Genomic DNA, 7,016 nt, shown 5'->3' on the forward strand with positions numbered 1-7,016 from the left:
TAATTGCATTTGGTATCGGAAACAGGATGATGGCATATCTCGACAGATGAAGTAAGGTCGCACCCTACCATCACTTGGATTTGATCACAATCCAATCTTACTATACTCCAACCCCTTCTGACCCTCTTTTGGAAAAAATCACTTCCAAGGTGCTTGGACTAAATACCCGAGTTCGATTCCTTTTTAAACTTTAAATGGGATTCCTTGGAAGGGGAAAATCTCTTTATCAAACTAAATTAGTTAAGGGTTTTTCTTAAACAATCTCAATCTCAAACAACTTCTGGAAGAATTTCACTATTGGAATCTCAGGATTCCACGGAGGAGATTTTGAAACTCCTTTCTTCCCTTGAGTCTCACCTTAGTCTGCTCTTGGAAGCTGAAGAGCTCTTTTGGCTGTAGAAATCTCGACACTAGTATATTCAAGACACTAGTATATTTAGGATGGGGATCGAAATACAAAATTTTATCACTTGGTAGCTAAATGCAGTATGAGGCCTTCTCGTATATCCTTGATTGATGATTCTGATTCTGGTAGTGGTATCTATCATCTAAAAATTTGCTTTCTGCTTCATTGATTATTTAAAAAAAAATTACACATCTAACCCCCCTTGACCCTCATTTTGTGGAAAGTTTATTTTCACCCATTATATCTTTAGCCGAAAATCTTCTCTTTTCTCATTACCCTTTAAGGAGGAAGTCGAAAAATGTCGTCTTCTCCCTCGGCGCCTTTAAAGCCCCTTGCTTTGATGGCCTACCTTCTTTCTCCTACCAACATTTTTGGAAGACTATTAAGAAAGACATCCTTAGATTTGTCCGTGACTTCGTCTCCTCCCTCTTTATCCATTTTGGGGTTAAACCACATGCTTCTTAACCTAATCCCCAAAAATGACAATGCCCGCCAAAAAATTTGTAAAGATCACTTCAATTTACCTTCACTTTTGGAACAATGACCAGTCTTCTAAGCAGAAATGTCACTTGATTAGTTGGGACATTGTTTGCACTCATGTGAAGGATGGTGGTCTAGGGATCAGAAAATCCTCTGTCCAGAATCGGGCTTTAATTTTGAAACTTGGCTAGAGACTCCTCTCGGAACCCTCTAGTATCTTGGCTAAGGTACTCAAAGAAAAATATTTCCCCAGATCTTCTATTTTTTGTCCAAAAGATGCTCTTGGACCTGGAATAGCATTGTGAAGACCCTTCCAACCCTTAAAGGTATGGTACAACGTATTATTAGAAATGGTACTTCAACTTCATGTTTACATGACCCTTGGGTTCCATCGTCTACAGGTACTTACTCATCTCCTGATTGCTCTACCAATTTTACTCATATTGTTGTTTCTGATTTTATAACGAATATGCACTGGGGCAATATTAGATTACAATCTTGTTTCCTTCCCACCACTGTGCATAACATTCTTAGAATTAATATTTCTTCTTTTGAAGATACCTGGAGATGTTCCCTTTTGAAGAATGGTCAATTCTCTACCAAGATGGTAGCTACTTACCTCACCAATTCGACCTCTTGCAGCCATCTATTCCCCAATTGGTGGAAGTTTTTTTGGTGCCTTAATATCCATCATCGTTTTAAAATTTTCTTTTGGCGTGCCTTATATGCAGGATTATTTGTCAGAGCCTCTATTTCAAAATGACTGCTAGTCGACCCTACATGTGTTTTCTGTGACACTAATGATGAATCCATCTGGCATCTTTTCCTATCATGTGATTGGATTAAGCATATTTGGGCTTGTGGTCCTCTTGGATTGAGAACTGAGTATCTTACAGTCCCATCTCTCATGCATCTGTGTGCTTCTTCCTTTAACTACTTACTCTGCTCTTGATAAACAATCTTCTATTTGGGTTTTGGAGAGAAGAGAAAGAGCGAGAGAGGGGTACCGGCAACTTCTTCACTCGATGCCCTTGCAGTCTCTTCTGTAAGCAGTATGGTGCTTGGTCAAAGGGTGTCAATTTAACTGAAACCAAGTACAAAAACCAAAACCAAAACCATGTTTAAGGTATCGGATTGAATTGCGCGATATGTCGATACTACACAATTTTGAAGGTGACTTGATACGATGCATTCGACTAATTTCGTATCGATGAAACAATAACATCACAAAAGGTAAAATAGTAAAAAAACATTTTAAGAAAAGCGAGGGTAAATTTGTCCGTCGAGGCGATCCATGTCGATACCATATCTTTTTATATAGAAGATGTATGTGATCGATGGATCAATGTGAATTACATATGGATAGAAGACAACACATCTCCTAATCTATGGATCGAGTTGGGCCAAAGCAGTCGTTGCCGCATCGAAAGTTTTCCCTGGTGGGAGTTGTTAAGTCGTTGATCTCCCTTGGAATAAAAGTGAAATTGCAAGCAACAAAGTAGGAAGATAAAGAAATGGATATCCTCCCGAGATAGACCTAATATTCAAAGGTGAAGAGTGAATTCCCACCTGTAAATAGAGATTATGCTTTGATTATCCCATTCAATCGAACTCTTTCGCAACCTTAAGAGATCATTTTGAATAAAGCCAACCGAATGACCAAAACTTCACCTTCATAGGTTGAGTAAATGTGACCGAACTTGATATAGCAACTAGCGGTTCACCATATGTATCTCGACATATAAAACTCAGTCCACTAGTGTTTGTATTTGGTTGCAAACTTGCAGATTCACAAAACCAAAAGAAGGAAGCAAATGCAAGATCAAGAAGGTGCAGGTTCTTGTGTTGGTGGAGTATTTCCTCCACATAGATTCAAACTCCACCAAGCACTATTAGACATGTGAATAACTCAGTCAAGCTTCCAAGCATGTCTTCTAAAGATGTAATCGTCTCATGCTAACCAAAGAAACCAATGATAAAAGCACATTGTGGCATCAAAGATCTACTAACGATCTTACTATGCCCCGAGAAATAACTCCAACCCCCGAATCCATGTAGAGAGGGGGATCCACTTCTAAAGGAACCACATAGCCTAAAGCACATCCAAAACCAAACTATTCTCCGGCAAAGGAACATCCTAAGAGAATATGGAAAATCGATTCTCTAACACCACAATCACTACAAAGAGACTCAACATTTATATGACGATGTTTAAGTAAATTCTGCAAAAGCAAGCTCCGGCTACACACGCACGCTCATAAAAACTTTGCATCTTTGGTAATGTTTGACAAGACCAATTTGCTTCCAAACATATTCAGCACAAAGGCTCCACAATTGTACCCAGAGCAAGAGGTCACTACGATTCCTTATATACTAATTGATTAGTTAGGAGATGATAAGCACTTTTGACCAAATAGAAGCCATTTTTACTAGTGTTCACTCAGTCGACCTTCTTGGGGGAAAAAAGAGATAAGCTTTATCTTCATAATTTCTCCTACATCATAGGTGTTGAAAAGTTCACCAATATATCACCACCTGGGTTCACTATCATGGTTTGTGGGTTGGCGAAATTGTTGTACTATGACAATTTTAGGCATGAGTTGTCACCATAAACCCTTTAGGCTAGGAACCCATTGATCACGCCAAATATCCGTCCTCACCACCACCATAGTCCAACATAGACCGGATTGAATAACATCTTTGCTCCTCAAGAATATTTCTCGCCGGGCCCCAACTTGCTGGTATCCGCTTTGCCAACAGAAAAGAAGTATCTGGGCTGTAGAAATTACCTCTCGAACCGAGCAAAGACATTATGAATCGGCTTAGAGATGCGCAAGCCACCTTAGATAGCAGGGCATTATGTGATAGGGGTCACGAAAACCCAACTCCTTTTCCTCTTGGGCATGCATAGTGACGCCCAATATATCCAATGCATTTAGGGACACCCATTTTTGTCTCCAAAAGAAATTAGCTGCCACTTTCTTCACATGGTTGTAACTCAAGCATGTAACTTAAATCGAAATATGCACAATTAAACATCGATAAAACAACATAATTCAAAAGTACCCTTCAAAGATGTGTAAGTAATTCTAATCACTAACCTGCACTTCTATTATCTAACTTAGTGGATAACCTTAACAAAGAGGCCTTTAAACACCAAATCTATAGGCAATCCTCTAGATATTTTTAGGCCCAACCATATGACACTTTCATTTTTTTTGAAAACTAATTTTAATTTTGTAGTGTGTTTAGAGAATATCAGTACAAGATTTTTTCAAATTGACTTTGGCCGGTTATAATAAAGTGATAGACAAACAAGTGTATCTCAGCAAAAGAAAATTGTTTTATTAGGAATAAGTTCAGGTTGGGTTCTATTTATGTTGGGCCTTGATCCCAATGGTTTTCTATATAATAGATCACTGCTTTAGGGGCTCAAAATATGGATAATTAGGTTGTATACAGGATTACTGTTTCATCTTAGTTTTTATTTCTTGTGTAATTAGTGGTCATATGATCGCTTATGACTGCGTGACTTGGTTAAGTGTTCATGTGGACAACTTACTGGTCATGTGGATGTAAGTTTAGCTACTAGGATTCATAAGTCCACTTATGTTTGTGTCTATTTTTATATTTTAGCCTTCTAGTTAGCTTTGGTTACCTAATATGTTAAGGATTGATATAATTTTCCTTTTAGTGTAGGAGATTTCATTTATGAGTCTTTTTATATAAGGTTGTAAGGGGAGCAAACATTGAACACGAATTTGATTAATGAAAAACTTTTGCCGCTTTCTCTTTCTTTCTCCATTAGCATTTGACTTGTGTTTGACCTGGCTTGTGGTGTGTTTGATCCAATCGACACTTTATGGCGCAGTGGAAGCCCAGTGCATCAGCGAAGGAATCGTTTGATTCAGAATTGATACCTTATATGGGGAAGCCCTGTGGTCTAATTTATTTGTTTTTCCATATCAATCACGTTCGTTTTACATTCAAGTTCTGATTTCTGTGAGTGATTCTACATCATCAAGTTAACTGGGTCAAGCTCATAACATCACCCTGTTTGATCCAATCTGGCTTTTCATCACCAAGTAAGTGCTCCAGAACTGAAAACTCCTAATATACTTCTTCCTTCTAGAAGGTCACACAAGGTGATTTTCACGGGAATTTTGCCTAGCTTAAATCTAATCGTTAGAATCATCTCTAAGTTTTGACTTAATGTTCTTAAACCTAATCTATGAACTCAACATTTTAGTTTGGTACCAGGGGAGAAGTAGAGCCTATTCTTTTGTGAATTTTCAATTTTTGGGTTCTTTATTGTTATATTGTTTTCCGAGGTCATGTTACAATTAATATACCTAGTTTTTGCTGATCTCATAATGTTGGATTCTTATAGACTAATTTATATTCGAGTCATCGAACATAACTTTTACTTTTCTCCATCTTTGAAGTCTTAGCTAAATTACTATTTTGCCCTTTTCCTAGTTGTAGTAGGATTCTCCCACATTATGATCTAACCATTGGATCAATTTCGCCTTTCAAATAATTGTTCCAGCATCTATTTGGTAAACTCATGGAATTTGGGATCATTCTAACCATCTAATTTTCGTATCAAGATTTTCCCTAATCAACTATCTTTTGATGAAAAGATCCTCGGTTGGTTCCTAGTTTGTTTATTTGAATCTAAGACTACATTACTTGCAAGTACAAATTACATCCAACTTCACTTTTGAGAATAGTAAACTATCATTTGCAAATAAAAGATGCGAATTTGTGAAATGCAACTACACACCTAATATCATTTAGTCTACCCTCCACCTTAATATCATTTAGTCTACCCTCCGCTTCAACCTTAAGAAGAAGACAACTCAAAGCATGAGAACATAGGATGAATAATATAGATGATAAAGGGTCACCTTGATGAATACCACGTGATGGAGTAACTGCACTAACGGGGTCCGTCAAGACTATGGAAATGCAATCCGTAACCATCTTCAGCCAATGTGTATTGAATCCCAACCTTAAGAGCATTTGTTCAATGAAATTGCCTTCAAGCTTATCATAGGCTTTCTTTACGTCAAGCTTCGTGAGAGCAACATACTATTTCTTTCTTTACTTCTACTTATTGATGTAATAAAAGTTCATGTGAAGGTAACCTATCGTAATCAAGATATGATATTTATTTTGAAGGTGATTAATTCCGACCTAATATCGTACACCAAAAACCATAACTAAAACTGATCATTTAAAATCGTATCAAACCATACCAAAGAAGATTTGATACGCTTTTAAAAATTGGAATCTTCTCGCTTTGGTATAAGATCGGTTTCTATGACAAAACTGCATCCAATTATGTGTTTTGTATTGAATCAGTGCCATATGTGTTACATAAATATATATATGGGAAAATTTTTTATGGACACTTTCTTATAAGTTTATCGTATATCACAGACATTCCAAAACTATTAAAATATCACAGACACCTCTATAGTATGACTTTATTAGACTTAGTCCACTCCTTTAGGTCTCCGCAGTTAAGTTGCTATTAAATCTTTTATAATGGCGAAATTACTCTTTACCACCGGTGAACTTCCTATACTACTCTTAACACTAAAACCTCAAATACAAACCATTCTCTTCATCGTCCCTTCGTGCTGGTCAGAAGGCGGAAGAAGAATGAACAAGGAAGGGACTGGTTCTGCAAGTTAGGCGCTATTTTTGCTTCGATTTCAATTGCCTGAAGGCGGAAGAAAAGAGCTTCCAGATCTCAATCCACCCCACGAACTCGATGAATCAAAGAAAAGAGCTTCCAGTCGCCGTCAGAAAGTTCTGATGAATCGAAGAAAAGTGGACGATTCTGCTTTGGGGTGAAACAGGGTGCTTCGATTCTGCTTTCTGAAACAGGTTGGTCGGTTGATTCATCTCCGATACAATTTTTTGAAACCATGCAATTGACCCTTTCTACCTCTTATGCTGGGGAACTCAAGATACAATCACAACCCACAGGAGCTTTGAGCTCTAGATTTTCTTGTTGTCACAACATGCAAATTGAATCCTAAATAAAAACACACAATCTTAAAAGTAATATTAATATGATTTAACAAGCATTCTAAAAGCCCAATTTCCATGAAATATT

This window comes from Telopea speciosissima, chromosome 5 (assembly GCF_018873765.1).
Source record: "Telopea speciosissima isolate NSW1024214 ecotype Mountain lineage chromosome 5, Tspe_v1, whole genome shotgun sequence".
NCBI lineage: Eukaryota > Viridiplantae > Streptophyta > Magnoliopsida > Proteales > Proteaceae > Telopea > Telopea speciosissima.